General features: G+C 35.9%; 1 protein-coding gene and 1 long non-coding RNA gene across 8 annotated transcripts in view; one reads left to right on the top strand and one right to left on the bottom strand.

Moving 5' to 3' along the window:
- Positions 1 to 19,632, top strand: part of LOC120419629 (cadherin-86C) — a 238,083-nt gene that overhangs the window by 103,888 nt on the left and 114,563 nt on the right. Inside the window, exon 1 of one of the 7 annotated variants that reach the window (XM_052706828.1) lies at positions 14,571 to 14,676. The exons of the other annotated variants lie outside the window; for them this stretch is intronic. The gene's annotated coding sequence lies outside the window, so the exon portion shown is untranslated. Of the gene's footprint in view, positions 1 to 14,570; positions 14,677 to 19,632 lie in introns of those variants that run through there. 7 annotated transcript variants of the gene reach the window in all.
- On the bottom strand, positions 15,299 to 15,781 carry LOC120419633 (uncharacterized). Its single transcript, XR_005605757.2, has 2 exons — positions 15,555 to 15,781; positions 15,299 to 15,495 (listed from the first exon to the last, which is right to left on the bottom strand). It is a non-coding gene; the product is annotated as an uncharacterized LOC120419633 (long non-coding RNA).

Genomic DNA, 19,632 nt, shown 5'->3' with positions numbered 1-19,632 from the left:
CGCCGGATAATTCGCTTGACGGCTCATTAGAGCCGCTCGCCAAGGTTAGATCATAAGTGCACGGGGCTTTGCAGATCTTGTCCACGCGCGGCGATAACTTTAATGCGCCCGAGGAGAGCCTCGTTGGGAAAAGTACCGCGCCAATAAAAGCTTGGTCACCAAGCGACGAGGAGGTTATGCAATCCGGCCAGACCAAAATCCAGTTCACCACCGCTAGGGAGTACGGTGACGACGATTCTCCGCACGACGGGGGACGTCGTCGTGGAGTTCGGGGGTGGAAGGTCTCCTTAGATGACGCGGCGGGGACTTCCAGCTGTGAGAGCGAGTTGCAACTTGGGCTAACGCCCAAGACTAGGCTGGTGGAGCCAGCAGCGGTACCGTACTAGAAAGATAATACCTTCAGGCTGGCCTTTCTAATGCGCCGCGGTCTCGAACAACTCGAAATTATCACTGGGTTTAAGTTGGAACTGCTCAACAAAGCAGGGTGACCACTAGATTAAAGCAAATTGACATTTATAGGGTTCCATTGCATTGGTACTTCAGAAACGTCAAAGCGGCCAGACCTACAGTCTTCAGTTTACCGCAACGATGATTCGTTGAACTCAGAGGTCACCCTGGTCAAAAGCTCAAACCCACCAGCTGCTTTTGCTTTTCCAGTTCTGTTTTCGGACTCCCTGCGCGCAGAACTCCCCGAACCTCCACTCCACGTGCGCCCGGACTCCGCGAATTTGAATTGATAATAAAAGCTCAAACTATGGCCACTGAAAGTCGTAAAAATGTGCACTTAATGACACACTCGCGGGGCCACCCGATCGGGGTGACCACGGAGTGCCTTACGTTATTGCCTTATTTAGGCCCCCGATTGTCCAGTCTGCTGCTGCTGCAACAAACTCCGCCGCCGTGGTTATTAGGGCTAGATCTCCCTCTAATAAGGACCCATATCGGCTCGGACCGTCGGCTCCGGTTTATCGAACTTTTGCGGTGACAAAAACAGAGTGTAATTTATTTGCATTTCATCATATCTCTCTCTCGTGGTGAACGAGAGGGTGAGGGCTGCAGCGCGCCACGTGATTGCGGTCTGGAGGTGGCCCCGCACTTGGTTGAAGTCCAAGTATCGATATTAGAAAGGTGGGCCACTAGTCAGTGTTAATTAACTTTTGACAGCCGACTGTGCAATTTACGACTGTTTTTGACAGATTATGCGAAATTAATTGGAGTTAGATATGAATGCACGGGTCGTAATGCGGACCATTCCTTACAAATCAACAGAACAGTGATAAGAATTTGTCAAGTTTTAATTTGTTGACACCATTGATCTTGCCATTAACGGTACACATCAAGAGCTTTTGCACCAAGATTTTTGTTACGGACATTTCAGTATCTTCAAAACTACGGGAACTATCAATAGAATTTTTTGATTTATCCAAAATAATTTACAACAAGGTTTGCTTATTTTTACAATAAGATTGTTGCAGAAGACAACAACTTTCTTGGTTGCTGTGCACCCTTAACAGTACTCTGAAACCCGGATGGTTTGACATCGATTGTTGTCAACCAATCGGAAACTATTTTTAGTTTGACACCCTCTTTACACGGAGCTTACACTCACAACCAAACGTTTATTTTGAGAGATTGAGTGAGATCCGTGTAAAAACTGAAATTTCAGTTTGACTTTGTCAAACCAACGGAGTACAAACTCAAAAGTGACCAACCACAAGGAGTTCAGTGTACCTTTGATGTTGAATGTCAAAACTGGTTCAAAAGATGGTTTGACACCGTTTGTTGTCGAACAACACATTAGGATTGTTTCGTTTGACATTTCAGTTGAACTCTGTCAAACTAACTGGATACAAACTAAAAAGTGGCAAAAAACGGAGTATTTGTTTTTGTTTACATTCCGTGCTTCAACTTGTCTTTTTTCGGGGTAAAAAAAGTCAAACGTCAAAGAACGTGAGTGTGTAGTGGTGCGATTGTCAACATCGGTACCTCTGACTCTGTATCTTCAATGGCTGAAGCTGACTTTGTTTATGTGTTGATTTTCGTGGCACGCTTCAGTATTCTTTTGTTATTGTTTTGACTGTTCTGGAACGGAGTGATGCACTCATACTAATGCAAACCAAAATGTTTCATGCCTATAGAGTTATCTACGTGCGCATGTATTGCGTATACGTACACGAAAAAGATTGAGGTTAAATTTTGTACCCGCCAGCAAAACAAATGGTGTGCAAGTGTGCGTGAGAGCGGGCTTAGATAACTCTATGGTATACAGCCTTGAGAAACAAGTTAATTATATCACGAGAAGGGGCCATCCATAAACCACGTGAACACTTTAGGAGGGAAGGGGAGGGGGGGTTTGTATGGAAAAATTTGTATGAAGAGGGGGGTCTAAAATTGGTTTAACATATACATTAGATAAGGTATTACGGATTTCCCAGCTGTCAAAATATAGTTAGCACTAAAACCAAATTTTATATGAAAATTTTCAGAAAAAGTTAAATTTTTGACAATTTTTCGAACAAAAAAAACACTTAAAAGCATTTTTCGGTCCAATTTGGTGTGCTAAACAACCCTACAAACAAACGGTGGAATTTCCCCGAACATTTTTCAAATTTTCCTTTTTTCTCAAATTTCTATAAAAATGTGATCTTTTTGCTAACTATTTTTTGACAGCTCGAAACCCCGCTTCACTTTATCTGATCTAGAGGAACTATACCCTTTCTCAGCCTATTTCTATTATCGGCCTATCAGCACTTTGATCATGAATTACAGTTTTCATAAAGTGTTTTTGACTGTTCCAAAGTAATAAATAGCTCAAATAAGAGTGAGCAAGCAACTCTCCATTGATGATACATCTGAAAATGTTGATTTAATAGCGGAAAAGCGCAAAAGTGATGAGAATTGGTCGAACGGCTTAGAGTGATTAAAATGGGTATATTTCCCCTATATACATTGCGTGGTTTTTGGCTGATGCCAAGGATCTGACACGCATGCAGTTTTCTGATGTCACCGCAAGATGCGCTGTCAGTATTGTTTACGTGTGGTTTTTGAAAAGGTCGTATGAAATGCATACTTAATTATTTTTCAAAATGTTTTTTTTTACTATCTTTTGCATATATATTTGAGATAATTACAAATATTACTTAAATTTCTCCACATTTAACAATAATAATATCAAAATAGTACAAAGTTTTTCTTGACCATCCAAGCAAAATATCACAAAACACTAAACTAAAAATGAAATAGATTCAATTCTTCGAAACAACATAAATTACGTTTGATTTTTCCTGACCGTTGCAACGCGTTGGTTTAAAATAAATTTTGGATTTTTTTTAAAACGTCCAATGAACCAAATTTTCAGTTTTTGCATTTTTGGGTGTTTTTAATACCCTTGACTCAAGCCGGTTTCAAAAACACCCTGTTACGACCGCTGAGATGGGCGCCCTGCCGAACGGTGTAGCTCCGGCGGTGTAATCGGCGGACTCCACCACAACTGTCAACACGAAAGCAAAAACTGGAAATTTGGTTTATTGGACCTTTAAAAAAAACTTCAGAATTGCGCTATTAAAATATTCACTCAATTTCCGTCGAAAATGTTTTAAACTAGTTTTAATTGTTCACCAAAAAGGTGATATGCCAACATAAGGTGCTCGATGGAATTAAATGCTGATCTCAAAGTTCAGGTCCGAGATTAAATGTAAATCTTTCTAAAGAAAAAAATAAACTGAAAAAAGTTTTTTTTTTAAATTATGACCGATGCGCATACGACCTTTTCAAACGCTACGCGCCAAAAACTTGGTTCGATTTTGACTTCACTCGCCTTGTATGTGGATGATAGTTGTGATGTAGCCGTGGCTGATGCACGAAGTGATTTGTTTACCTTTTTTGGTACCCTCCGCAAACGTCAAACCAAACAAAATTGCTGCCGGATCTTTTTCCGGATTTCTCCCGGGTTCGTATTCATTTGACGTTTGCTGAGGGTGCCGAAAAGTTTGGTTATGTTCTGCTTGCAAAAGACAATAAGATTTTGACAGTTATTGCTTTGTTGTTGTATTAGGAAATCTACCAACTCTGTGGAGTTCAGAGATGAAAGTCAATTACTTTGAAGGTGTAATATCTAGCTTCAGTGAGTTACACTGGGTAGATCAATGATCTATTCTGAAGTTCTAGAAAATCTACCGAGTTCAGAGATGGCAGACTTATCATCGGCTGCATATATCAATGACGCTTCGTTAACATCTAACCACATGCGGACGACATCGCGAAATGACTTATATCGAAACAGTAACGCCACCAGCAGCTCAAACGGCATTAAACTGAACTACGCAACTGTCATGCAGATGGCTTTGTCCTCTTTTGATGATTAAGTTTTGTTTCGAGATTTTGGAGTTTGCCTTCTATTTTATACTGTAATCTTTGCATTTCTTCAAAAAATGGGTTCAATTTGACTGTTCTACCGTGTCAAAATGTTTGACAAACATCACAAAACTGGTTAAATCTACCACATAATTATTAAAATCTCGCACCCTATATCACAAAACCGCGCTCGTAAACACATTCATTAGTCTCGGACCTCAGCTCGACGTTCATCGTCGCCGCCACCAGGGCCGCGTTGTCGCCTCGGGACGGCTGTGGAACCACTTTTGCGCGCGCGAAAACTGGTTGGATGACCGCCTACGCACCGCTGCTGCCACTTCGGGTAATCAATTCAGTCGCCAGGGCGCGCGCCCGATCTCTCATAACTTCCATTGTTGTGAGGTATTCGGTCGAAGAGGACCTATTTTGGTCCTACGCGGGACCTAGCGGTACGATCTGCCCGAGTTACGACGTGCAACCCTAGGATTCTAAGCTGATTTCAACAACCGTGGCGTCAACGGGACGGCGTACACAAATTTGCGACGTCAAGCCTTGAACTTGGGGGTCCCCACTTGGGGTTTTGTTGTTGTTGCCCCACGGAATAGAAGTATTACCTTCCGGAGGTGACAGCTGCGCGCGCGGTGGCGTCAGCTATTGATCTGGGTTGTCTCTAGCTCAAATCGGCGCGGGGTTTAATTACTTAATGAGTGAACCCCCCTCCGGTGTAATTATCGCGCATTCCACGAGGTGACTCGTTAGCGGTGATCGTATTAGAATTTCGATTTAAATTTTATGACATTTATAGTGTGATAAGTAATTGGATCTAGAGTTATAGCGCTAGTACCGGTACCTCACCAGGAGATTAATTCCTTGAGAAAAGCTCGAACGCGCAGAGTTCACGATCCACCGAAGAGATCGGAGGCACTGTTTTAGAATACCTTTCGAAAGAGCCCTCGGTTGCCCCAACCGATCGTTGTTTTAGCCATTCCGATCACCGGTTCGATCATTACCATTAAAATTGAACTTCAAATACCAATCCGGGGCCGATGCTACTACCCGACCGAGAAGAAGAACAATTTCAATATTCATGAGACGTTGTTGCGATGGGAACTCTGCCGACCGACCGACCCAGGGTGCATTACATCGAAATAATTACCGGCGGATCGTTCCTTGGCCAGATCTGGCAAATTAAAATTTTCTCCGGCGCGGTCCACTCTGGTCCGGTCGCGGGGGGAGAGCGGGGAATCTCGTGAAGAATGCACCGCACAACTTTGTTTCATGATGTAAGCTGCGTGGTATCGTCGTGTCCCGGTGGGGATTGGAAAGGTTAGGCTGGTTCGGGGTTTTTTGGGGCGTTTCTGGATTACCCCGTCTTGTAACAAATTCATATCGCGCAACAAGCACAACGTCACGCTACAACTTAGTTTGACAACAGCAAGCTATGTCGTGCAACAAACCACCAGTTGCTTTCCAAATGGATATTTTTTTCGATGTGAATCTATAAAAAAAACTAAAGGTGTTGCGCGTTACAAAAATGTTTGAAGAATATGTTGCATTTTTGTGGTTGAATTTCTCTTCCTTGTTAGAAAAGGGGTCTGCAACGCAAAAAGTTACTGTTGCGTGGAAGTTGCAACACGCTGTGCGACAGTTTTTAAGCTAGAACTCAGCCACACTAATTTTCAATATCGACCAAGGTTTCCTCAGTGCTGTTCCGATGGAGAGATTGACATTGACCAATTCATACTAGTTTGGCCAATAAAAATTTTGTATGCAGCGTAACACGACCTTCCACCCCCCCCCCCCCCCCCTTTACCCACAACTGCGTTACGTAATAAAAGAGCGCTCCCAAACTTCACTTTTTTACACTGAAAATTATAAGGAGACTGGTCAGAGATGGCTGGAAAAACGTGCCAATCATGTTTTGAGCTTGGCAAAATTTCCAAATTTTGCTGGGCGTAAAAGAAAATGCTTCAAATTCACATCGACCAGTTCTCCCTATCAATGGTCTCTAGACATATGGGTATCATACTGTATGGTTTTCGATTCTGACCATGAAAATTGCTATTTAAACCGAGTTGCCATAGTTCGTATTATTGAGATTTCAAGTTAATTATTATTATCTATCAATGTTCATTGTCATGCTGGTCATGCCTTTAACATAATCACTCACACTTTTTTTTTCAATAATACCAAGAATATCATTTGCCTTCGCTCTATGTAAAACATATGTGACAACATTGAATGAAGGCAATTGATATTCTTGGAATAATTGAAAAAAAAATTGTAGTTGGTTATGTTACAGACATGACCAGCATGACAAAGAACATTGTAAGATAATAAAAAAAGCTTAAAATTGAGTAAAATTACTAAAACCAAATAGATGCAACAAAAACAACATGATTCACTTTACAATTTTTGTTGACACTGGTTCACAATGGGACCATGTCCATCAAATTTCGGTATGTTATAAATAATGGTTAGCTTAACATATCAATTTTGTTTTTGTTTATATTACCTGCTTTAATTTGTGTTAATCAAGACCAAACAATGAAACGCGATATTATTAAATCGTAAAAAAAGAATGTATGACAAAAGGTCGGATGCCAAAATGTCGAGTGCCAAAAGCGGTCGAGTGTCGAAAGCGGAAAAAAAGTCGAAAGTTTTTTAAGCTTTTATTATTAATATTTTCGATACAATTTTTAAATACCGGCTCCGTGGCTTAATGGTTGCGGCTTCTGCCTCGAAAGCAGAAGGTTCAGGGATCAAATCCCGGTCGGTTCCCTTGAAATTTGGAATCAGGAATTGAACTTTGAATATGAACAAAAAACCTTTAAGAATCAGGTGGGATTCGAACTCACACCTTTGGATTGATGGTCTGAAACGCTAACCAGTCGGCCATCATGGAGTTAATGCTTTAGAACTGAATTGATCCGTAGTGGCGAAATAATGTCACAAGGTATAACATATCAAACCATTATATAACTACTAACACCGTCTCAAAACAGCCCAGGGCCATCTCATATACTCATGAACTGGACGAGGGAGTCGTGGATTGCCTGGCCCGAGTCATCTGCATTACCGATCTATGTCTGTACAATTTCAGAAGAAATCGTTAGCCAGAGAAAGGTATTCGCTTCAAAGGTTCTTGAGATATATGGTGGTTACTAACCGAACCGTCTCAGTTGAAATATACTGTGGTCATGGCCTAGTCCTGCAAAGACGGGGGTTCAAATACATACATACATACATACAATATTTTCGATCCAATTTTTAAATTTGATTTGGACTCCTAATTTTTCTAGACAATTATGAAAGGTTGTGACAAATATTTGAAAAATATTTGCATTGGCCTAATGACCTTTTAACTCCTCATGTTTAAAAGAATGAAAAAAAACTCACAATAAAATAACATTATGAAGGATAGATAATTCGCAAAAATATTTAAGTAGTCAGACTTTTTTTCAGGAACTGCCTAAGTTTGAAGGAATGGAAAAAAAGTCTCAAAAATCTTCCAACCATCGTGATTTTTTTTAAAATAATTACAACAATCAAGAATAATAAGCTTTTTAAAGATGAAAAAAAACATCAATTCTTTTTTGAGTAAAATTTTTTTTTTCAAAAACTGCTAATGTTCGAAAGAATGCAAAAAAATGACAAAAATATCGCAATATTCAAGAATGTTTTTTTTTTATTTTTTGAATGTTGAAAAATAACATATTATAACTATCAGGATTTTTTATGAAAAAAAGTATGAGGAACATTTCCATTTTAATGAATGAAAAAAATCACAAAATAGTTTTGAAACCGGACTTTTGCAAAGAACTGCTCATGATTATAAGAATTGCAAAGCTTACAAAAATTTTAGGACAATCAAGAATATGTTGCTTTTAAAAATAGAATAGGATATTTAAACATTATTTTAGTAGTCAGATTTTTTCTTATTAAAAGAACGAATTTCTCGTGTTTTAGAGAATAGAATAACTCACAATATATTTAGTTTTTTATGGAATGGAAAAACTGTGAAAAAATAGTTTGTAATGTAGTTATGTAATTTATTTGAAAGAACTGCTCATTATTGAAGAATGGAAAAAATCACAGAATATTTTGTAAAGTTTTTAATACATGTATTCCATGTCACAAAAATATTTGTGAATATTATTCCACTTTTTCCACAATTGACCTTTTAAACTTTCACCGTTTTGTCATTTTGTCCATTCCCACTTTTGGCATTCGACCTTTTGTCCACTAAACCGTGCCGTGCAACAAGATCATTCGTGCAACAATTTAACAGTACTGTCACGTTGCAGTCATCTGGTATGTCGTTAAACACGTTATCTGGTATTACGACAAAACTTGAATTGTTGCAATGTTTTGCCTTCATCAGTGAAGTTTATGTTTTGGCAACTTTTTCTGTACATCGTTTGAAGTACTTTAGCGAAAGTTGCAATATTCCTTCCTAAACTGTGTTTAGGGTGTTTCAACCAAACAAAAAAGTTCCCAGATTACGGCAACCTCGGTTTGTATTTTTTTGGACCAGCCTACCGCAACCCACTCGCTATCCGATGTCCATCTGCAAAGGGCCGTCCCTTAGGGCAGATTAACATACAACGGCATATCACCATCGGATTTGCAGAAATTATGCAGCCAACAAGTTCTGTGCGCGAGCGCGCTGGTGATCGCTCGCGACCAAACCTAGTTCAATGATAATAAATCGATTCGAACATCTCGGGCGGGTAGGAAAACAAATTTTTCACAAAACCAGAATCGTGAACTGCTGCCACCAGCAGGAGTGGTCCCCGGCCAATGTTTTGACATCCCTCTGTCAACGGATCGGGGACTACTGGCCGGCGAACGATCGCTTGGAGAAGGGGAAATAGTTTGCAAAAATAAACAATCATTCAGGCTGATATTAATAATTCATAATTTTTGCATACCGCTTTGAGAAGCGCGCGCGCTATAATGAACTGGCGTGCTCGGAGATCTGCTAGATTCGATAAGACCTGCTAGAGACCATGGACCTCGTGGTGGACTCCATTGTTCTGGACCTGGAGGTTTCCTCCAAGAGATCGACACGATCGATCGCTACAAGATCCGAAAGGGGTTCAAGCTCGGTTCTGGTCGATGTGACCATGAATCGATTCCAGGCCGTCGAAAATTGTTGCACCCGCTGCTCGGAAAGCAATGCGCGCTGACAAATTGCGAGCTGCCGCTCCGGACTTATGTAAATCAGATGCTAATTACCCGCTCGGCAGCGCCATAAATCATGCACCGAGAGCCGCATCGTCATAATCCGCGGGCGCCAAAAGCCCTGTGGGAATGTTCCGGGGAGTACGGAGTTGGAGCCGGAGACCAGCTGATTTGATTTATCACTGTCGCTATCTCGGCGCGATCAACGCGACGCCGGGCTTAAGTCGCGCGCGTTTAAGCTTAGTGCACCCGCGAAGGTGCGAACTGTGGCGCCCTTTTGTCAATTATATGGGTGAGGTTATGTATCAGTAAAAGTTTAATTTTTCTGACTTTTTCAACAAAAACCTTATTACTTAATGAAAACAAATTACCTTTTCCCAGCAATGCAATGCGACCCAGATGAATATTTTATTGACGCGCTACGCGATCACCTTCAGGCGCGCGTCCTTCGCACAACTTTGCACAAGCCCTGCACAGCATATCGTTACAATCAACCAGGCGCCCACTCGACTTCCAACCTATTGATGGTGATAAAAAGTGTCTTAAATTGCGAAATCAACCCTCTCTGGGGAATGCCGCGAGTTATTCTTGCATTTAATGTGCGGCGCCACTGATTATTGCGCGCATTGAACCTGAATCACCCGCGTTTCGTGGAAGGTTTGCGGGTCATAGAGTGGAGTTGAAGATCAGCTAAAGTTACAAGTTTTGGTAGAATGGCATATCACAACGGCATGAAAATACCTATATGAATCTAAATTTTACTTTTAATATGAATGATAATTTATTTTGAATTATTTTTTATTAAGAGTTAATTAGTTTTCCTAGTTCTAACGATTTTTAACGAAACGTAACTAAATTTAACTATTTTTTCCAAATTTCACAAAATTTAACGAAATTTTACTAAATTAGGCTAATAACAAGTTATTTTAACCAAAAGTTAACTATTATTTGCTAAGTATTACTCATTTCAATTATTTTTTCACTCATTTGATCTATATTATACTATTTTAAATTAATTTTAACTGAATCGAGAAAAAATTACTAAAACTTATCAAAATTATACTAATTTCAGAAAATAAGTTATTTTGACTAATATTTTCCTATTTTCTACTAATTTCGTCCACATGTTATTAAATTTTTACGAGATTTGCAATCAATGCCTTTGAGCTGCTGGTTTTCCTATCTTATTAGCATAAAAAGCACAGAGGAATCGTAATGGTAACTAGTTTTAACGATTATAAATTAATTTAACTAATTAAAAACTAAACTGATGTGAACTAATTTTCTAAAAATTTGACTTAATTTATGTTGTGTTAACTAATTTTAATTGAATTACACTTTTTTGTTATTATAATTTTTTTTTCGTATTGTGCAGGCTCAAAAAATATTGAAAAGCAATTTACTTTACTAAGTTGAATTAACTGTAACTAATTTGACTGATTTAATCTAATTTCAAATTATTTCAACTAATTTTAACTTAATTTGATATTACCTTAATTGAAATGAATTTCGCTTATGTTAAAAAGTTTTAACTAATTTAAATTAATTCAACTAATTGTGTCTAACCTTCACCATATAATACTAAATTGAACTATTGTTAAATTATTTTGATCATATTTTACAATTTTTTTACGATTTTGCATTTTTTCCAAATTCTGCAAATTCTTTTTTTTTTTTTGCTAATATTTAACTTATTTCAAAAAAAATCAATTAATTTTAACTCTAATACTTCAATACCTTCATTGAACTGAATTTTACTTACGTCAAATAGTTTTAACTAATTTAAATTAATTCAGCTAAGTGTATTTTATTTTCACCATATAATTTTACTTTTTTCCATTTCTTGCAAATTCAAAAATGTCTTGACAAATTTTTACTAAACATAACTAACTTTACCTGAATTAAACTTATTTTGAATATTTTAGGCCGTTGTAAATGTTTTTTGAAGTTTATGTCCCTCGACTCTGATCGGGATCGAGGGGGGGGGGGCAAAAAAATAAAAATATATTAAAATTGAAGCCTAGGAAAATGCATTTCTAATTGTTTTCAGTTGGTTTGACTTCTATTTCCTTTAAAATTTTGATGTTTTTGAAAAACATATTTACTTTTGCCCCCTGACTTTTCGAACCGATTTTGAAGCGAGGGGGGGGGGGCGACATAAACTTTAAAAAATATTTGCAACGGCCTTTATCTTATTTCAAACTGTTTTGACCAATTTTAACATAATTGACTTAATATTACATTATTTGAAATGAATTTTACTTATGTTTAATAGTTTTAAATCATTTAAATCAAAGTTGATCTTTATCAAAGAATACTAAATAGAAATATTGTTAATTAATTTATTATTAGTTAATTTTAATCAAATACCCTTAATCGGACCCCGTGGCGCGGTGGTTAGCGGCTTCGGCTGCCGATCCCTCATGTGTGCTAAGGGGCCCGGGTTCGATTCCCGCCCATCTCCTCTGGGTGTTCTGTGTTTGTCCCGTTAGTTAGTAAATTCAGTCTGAAAAGACGGTGTGATGTCTATTGTTATAACTTTTTTTTTATTTATATTTAACCGAACTTTACAAGTTCTATTTTTTTACAATTTTTAGCTTACCTTAATTAGTTAACCTAAATTAAACTTAATTTGACTTATCTAATCTAATTTCATTTTTTTAACTAAATTTAAGTTAATTAACCTTAACTTTTTTTTAAATGAATTTTACTCATTTTACTAAGTTTAAAAAAAATTAAATTATTTCAACTTATTGTAGGTAACATTCACCAACTATTACTAAATCGGGGTATTGTTAATTAATTTATTGTTAGTTTATTTTAATCAAAGTTAACTAACTTTTTTTTAAATTAAGCTTTTTCCAAATTTCAGAAGTCCAAATTTGTTTGACAAATTTAAACTAAACTTAGCTAAATTAACCTAAATTTGACTTATTTTGACTAATCAAATCTAATTTCAAACTTTCCAAACTAATTTCAACTTAATTTATTTAATATTACCACCTCATTTTAACAAAATTTTACTTATTTACGAATTTTACTAATGTTAATTGGTTTAAACTAATTTAAATTAATTCAACCAATTGAAGCTTATCTTCAGCAAATATGACTAAATCGAACTATTGGTAATTAATTTTAATCAAATTTAACTAAATTTAATTTATGTTGCCTAATTTTAACAACATTTTACTAATGTTTACTAACTTTAACCATTTTTATTAATGTTTACTAATTTGATTTTTTTTAAAATAATTTTTACTAATGTTAACAAATTTTAAATAATGTTTAGGCCGTTGCAAATATTTTTCAAAGTTTATGTCTCCCCCCCCCCCTCCTTCAAAATTGGTCCGAAAAATCAGGGGGTAAAAAAATATTTTTTTCAAAAAACATCAAAATTTCAATGGAAATAGAAGTCTAATAAACTGAGAAAAAACTAAAATGCCTTTTCCTGCATTGATAATCATATTTAGCAAGGTTTGGTTCGTTTAAAAATATTTGAAACTTTTATGAAATTACAATGTACAGCACCGAAAAACTTTTTTTTCTCGCAAAAATAAAATTTTCGTCAATACTTAGAAATCTTGGAAATAAATGATGGCAAAACATCTGGACAGGTGGACATTTTAAAACACTTTTTGATTAAAAGTTGAAACCATGGCTGGTAATTTCAATGATTATAATTATTTTTTCCCACTCCCTCCTCGACTTTGGTCAGAGTCGAGGGACATACACTTCAAAAAATATTTGCAACGGCCTTACTAATTTTTTACAAAAGTTTATTTGTTTTAACTTATTTGAAAATATATATACATAATTTTTGCAACCTTGAACAAAATTTAACTAATTTTAACAAAATTGACCTTAACTTTAATAAATTTACCTAAATTTGACTACAATAACTTAAATTCAGCTAAATTTACCGAAATGTTTAATATACTTTACTTTAGAAAACTTTAAAGGAAAAAACTCTGTTCATAAGTTATAATTACTACCGTCATCAGGGGTGGCATTGGGTCTAAATATTCGTAAATTAACAAAATTATACTAATTTAACTTTTTTGTCTTAAATAAAACTAAAATGTGGTTTCAATCATATTTACTATACACTTATTTGTTTCAACTGAATTCGGTAGTTGAAAATCGATAAAGTTTAAATCGGTAAACCATCCTTCAACATGAACAAAATTTTACCGAATATCGGTTGTACGATAAACAACAATGAACTTCATTACCGAAGTTAAAAGTGTTTACCGAATTCGGTAATTTCAATTTACCGATCTGTTCAGCAGTTGAAAATTCGGTAAATAAAAAAAAAGTATGGGTCGAATTTCAACTAACTCAAACTATTTTTTACAGATTTCAACAATATTTTACTATTATTTACTATTTTAAACGAATTTTTAACTTGAATTTTTACTAATTTTATCTAATTTCGACTAAATTTGAATAATTTAAACTTATTTTAACTTATTTTTCACTGACACAACTATTTTTTATTGTTTTTTTTTAATTGGAATCAGCAAAATTTGATTTCTAGAGATTTATAAAAACCGACTCCAGCTTCTCAAAATTTGTCGAATCCTGCATTGAGTCTTTAAAAAGTCGACCCCAAATACAGCTCCGATTCTCTGGTTACACATGCAACGTTGCACGTCTTGCGATATGTTGCAAATCCTGTACTACGCTACAAGAGAAGTGCAACATCTTACAAGGCCAAACAATGCTTTGACGTTGGACTTCAAGAAATCCTCCTACCTTGTCTTGCTCCTCAGTCTATGTCCCCGAACAATGTATATTTAATGAAACGGTGTCACCTGTATGCCTTGTTGGCGCAATAATCGCACCATAATCATTCGGCTTCGATAATTCAATTCAATTGTTTCAATAGTGGTCGTCGCTTACAAACCCCCTCCGCTGACACTTGAGGCTGTGAACTTTTTTTCTCTCACCACCTCAACGCCGATTGCCGCTTCGATAAATGTAATGAATCGATTAAGCTCTGTTCCGTTTGCTCTAGCTAAAACACTCACACACAGTAGAGAGTGAATGTGCAACAGCTCCATTAATTGGAATTCTTGTTTTTATCTCATTTCAGGTGAGCTCGTGCGCTAAGGCCGCTCGAAAGGATTGCGTTAAGTAAGTTTAAATGCCTTCCCTCCTCCGAACTAAGCTACGCGAAATATTCCCAACCCGGGGACCACCTTGAAGAAGTTCTGACGAGTTACGCGGCGGCGCCGCGATCAACCAATTACGGCGCATTTCCTTACCCGTGACACCTGATCGTCAAGTTTGCGAGTCCTTGACTGCCGCGAAAGTGGCGAGCCCTTCAATAACACGTTTATTAATTACCATAATTACAACCCGGGCCATTACAGCAGCTCGGTTCGGTCCGGTCCTTCTTGCGGAGACCAAGCGATCGCGAAGATCTCTCTGTTGGTTCCGAAAAAGGGCTGACCAGAACCAAGGGCTAATTATGTCAGAAGAGCTTCATTTCCATGCCGGTTATCGGAAGGAAGATCGTCGTCGAGGTTCTGCTGCTCCTTGAAGCGGGCAGGATCATGTTTTCGCTTTCGCGAGAACTTTATCAGCCGATGAATATCTAAGCAGGCGGAACGCGCTGCTGGGTTGAAGAATGTCAAATGGCACTGAACTTCGGACGAAAAAGGTATTCTCACATGCAACAAAGTGCAGCAGGTGATGGACGCAGCGATGCTGCTTGCAACGTCACACAAGTCTATCAAGATACAAAACGTTCGAATATCTGCCAATTTGTTTTATTCAGGGTAAAAATCATACGACTTTACATTGTGTCAAAATTGACACGATGACGTAACCCGCCAAACCCTTAAATTTTGTGATTTCCACTCATCATTCTTTGCTGCTGAGTTGGCTTTCTAGATGGGTTTGCCGATGCCATCAGCACGCAGGCGAAGATTGACAGGACGAAAAGTTTGTCTGTAATTTGAAGGGTGGAGAATTAAAACTATTTGAAACTTGAAGAACAAAGTACTTACAGTAGGCGAGCTTCATCTTTCTCTTTGATTACTGATTAGTGAAGGCACTGAAGGGCGCTTTTATATCTCCCTGTTTGTGACTTGAGTAGTTTGATTAGCATAATTTATGGATAGTATTTTTTTGCGAAAAATTTATCGTGACTGGAATCAACAGCAATCGACACGCTTTGCTTTCTGGAATAAATTGTGATCAATATTAGTTTCTAGTTGCGAAATATAAATAAGCGTGTGGCATTCTTCCATTAATAGTTGTGCAACATGAAGAAAAATAAGTTGTTGTATTACTATTTATTTCATAATTTATTTATTTGTCTTTTAATTGATCGCTCAATATTCTTTTGTTATTTTATTTCGTAATAAATTGTGATTTGGGGTCATTTCGAAGAAAGCTAGAAATCTGCTAATTTTGGTTCGGAAACTTTTTATTGGAGGTCAAATATATTATTTAGAGTCTCTTAAGGCATACTAATAAAAAAAATTATGGATGCATGCATGCATCCATCGATTTTCAGCGCTTTTTCTTATGAAAAATTCAAGAAAATTAAAAAAAAAGTTGCTCAATGATTTTTTTCAGCGGACCCCTCAAAATGCCGGGAAAGAGCCCGTCTTTCATGGGCCAAATATAAAATGTGACGAAATTTTAATCCTAAGTTTGTTCTAGGAAACACACCGTGAAAATACTAAAATTTTCTCCAAACACCGTATTTTTCGAAAATACTCAAATTTTCATAACTTTAGCAAGCTGAGAAAAACGCATTTGAAGTTTGTCCCACGCATAATGCTACGTGTTTTCATAATCTATCGTTATCGATAATTTTACCGGCGATAATTTTATAGGCGATAAGGGACGATAACTTATATATGAAATACTAAAAAAAACTCAAAAATATTTCTGCAAGCAAAATTTGGAAACGTTAACGAATTTAGAAAATTTGAGCGTTTTCGAGAATATACGCTATTTTGTGAAAATTTGAGTATTTTATTCAAAAAACTCTAAAAATAATGCATGGAAAATTTCGAATCGTTCGATACCCATATAGCGAATTGTAAAAATTTGAGTATGTATTTTCGAGAAAATTCGGTATTTTGTGAAAATTTTAGTATTTCATTCAAAAAAATCTAAAACATTGAAAATCCATGCAACATTTCGAATCGTTTGACAACCATATTGCGAATTATGAAAATTGGAGTATTTTCGAGAAAATACGGTATTTTATGAATAATTTAGTATTTCATTCAAAAATCTCTACAACAGTAAAAATGCATGCAACATTTCGAATCGTTTGACACCTATAGAATTATAGAAATTTGAGTATTTTTGAGAAAATACGGTATTTTGTGACAATTCAAGTATTTCATTCAAAAATCTCTAAAACAGTGAAGATGCATGCAAAATTTCGAATCGTTTGATACCCATATAGCGAATTATGAAAATTTGAGTACTTTCAAAAAAATACGGTATTTTGTGATTTTTTTTATTTATGCTTTGAAACTTACAACATTATCAAAAAATATAATCCAAGCAAATGCAATGAAAATTTAACATGATATTGATGGACTAAGCCAATTTAAGAGAGATTTAAAAAATAATGAGTTATCGTCTGTTATCGTCGATAAGATTATCGCCGATAGAGTTATTATTCCAATTATCGTTATCGTTAGATTTGTAATATGGGTAAAAAAGTAAAATTTTGTATGACTATTCTCTTGATACTTAAGCTTCTTTTATAAAACGCTAAACAAATTAAAAATGCCGTATTTTTCGAAAATACTCATATTTCATTGCAAAATACAGATAACATAAAATGTTTTTTGTGAAATTTGAAGTATGTAACAAAAAAACTATAATTAAGTAAAAATACATGCAAAATTTCGCCTTGCAGATTATGAAAATTGGAGTGTTTTTTTTAATACGGTAATTTGTACATAATAAAAAAAGCATAAAACAAAAAACCTCTAAAAAAGTCAAAATGCAATTAAAATTCGCTTTGTTTGATACAAATCGATGCAAATTATGAAAATTTCAGTATTTTCAAAATGTACGCTATTTAATGAGGAAAAAAATGCATTAAAACATAAGCTCTTTCAAAAACATTATGAAAAATCAAGGAAGCAAAATTTCGGCAATGAAACAACCAATTGGTTTATCGAAGTGAATAGACAAAACATACTGTGATTTAGTTTTAAGCTTTTCTATTTCTATCTTTTTCTTTAACAAATTGTTAGAATATCCAATTACATCAAAATGAACTATAATACAAATCATAGTTGAAAGGAACTCCAAAACTCTATTAGGTTATAAGAATTACGAAATTGTAAATTGATTATTTACTAATAAAATAAATTGAATTGAATTGAAACAACCAAATGTCCTAAAATTTGTTTGGTTTGTAGATGAAAATGTATATTTTAATACACTGAAAACAAACATTGTGGATTGTGAGTCCATCTACCATCCCGCGACTACACTGAAAAGGAGGGCTTATTTTAATCACGTTATAGAAAATTTAAAATGCATTTGTGATTGTACCAATTTTTTTATAATAACAATTTAGAATTTTTAGGAGTAAAACCAACTTTTTTTACATTTTTTTACAAAACATCAAAATCAAGCCCATCGGAAGCCTGTTCCACCAATTCTTTAGCTTTCTCTTTGGCATTCCTGAATTTGAACCACCCTTTCACGGTGGTTTTAAACTCGTCCCATTTTCTCCGGCCTCCGATTGGGTTGCACCGACCACAAGCAGAAGAAACAGGTCTGAAATATGAAAAAATATCCTTACAATTTTTGTTAAGGCAACTAAGTAGAGAAAAAACTTACAATATATCAGCTTCATAGTGCTTTTGTTGAATGATAGACTGGAAACTCGTGGTTGCCTTTATATGTGGGTACGTTTGACTGAAGTAATTTGAATAATCTCTTACAATAGGGTAATTCTCTACCAACTCACTCGAAATCGGGAAAAGTTGCCCCGACCCCTCTTCGATTTGCGTGAAACTTTGTCCTAAGGGGTAACTTTTGTCCCTGATCACGAATCCGAGGTCCGTTTTTTGATATCTCGTGACGGAGGGGCGGTACGACCCCTTCCATTTTTGAACATGCGAAAAAAGAGGTGTTTTTCAATAATTTGCAGCCTGAAACGGTGATGAGATAGAAATTTGGTGTCAAAGAGACTTTTATGTAAAATTAGACGCCCGATTTGATGGCGTACTCAGAATTCCGAAAAAACGTATTTTTCATCGAAAAAAACACTAAAAAAGTTTTAAAAATTCTCCAATTTTCCGTTACTCGACTGTAAAAAATTTTGGAACATGTCATTTTATGGGAAATTTAATGTACTTTTCGAATCTACATTGACCCAGAAGGGTCATTTTTTCATTTAGAACAAAACATTTCATTTTAAAATTTCGTGTTTTTTCTAACTTTGCAGGGTTATTTTTTAGAGTGTAACAATGTTCTACAAAGTTTTAGAGCAGACAATTACAAAAAATTTGATATATAGACATAAGGGGTTTGCTTATAAACATCACGAGTTATCGCGATTTTACGAAAAAAAAGTTTTGAGAAGTTACTTTTTGCGTTTCTCTTTGTTTCGTCGTCCATGTCTGTCATGAACGGCCATGAACAAAGACGACCAACTTTTTCAAAACTTGTTTTCGTAAAATCGCGATAACTCGTGATGTTTATAAGCAAACCCCTTATGTCTATATATCAAAATTTTTGTAATTGTCTGTTCTACAACTTTGTAGAACATTGTTACACTCTAAAAAATAACCCTGCAAAGTTAGAAAAAACACGAAATTTTAAAATGAAAAGTTTTGTTCTAAATGAAAAAATGACCCTTCTGGGTCAATTTAGATTCGAAAAGTACATTAAATTTCCCATAAAATGACATGTTCCAAAAATTTTTACAGTCGAGTAACGGAAAATGGGAGAATTTTTAATTTTTTTTTAGTATTTTTTTCGATGAAAAATACGTTTTTTCGGAATTCTGAGTACGCCATCAAATCGGGCGTACAATTTTACATAAAAGTCCCTTTGACACCAAATTTCTATCTCATCACCGTTTCAGGCTGC

Source organism: Culex pipiens, chromosome 1, assembly GCF_016801865.2.
Source record: "Culex pipiens pallens isolate TS chromosome 1, TS_CPP_V2, whole genome shotgun sequence".
In the NCBI taxonomy this organism is placed as follows: domain Eukaryota; kingdom Metazoa; phylum Arthropoda; class Insecta; order Diptera; family Culicidae; genus Culex; species Culex pipiens.
Note: the sequence above shows the minus strand (reverse complement) of the source record. Positions and strands in the feature narration are given on the sequence as shown.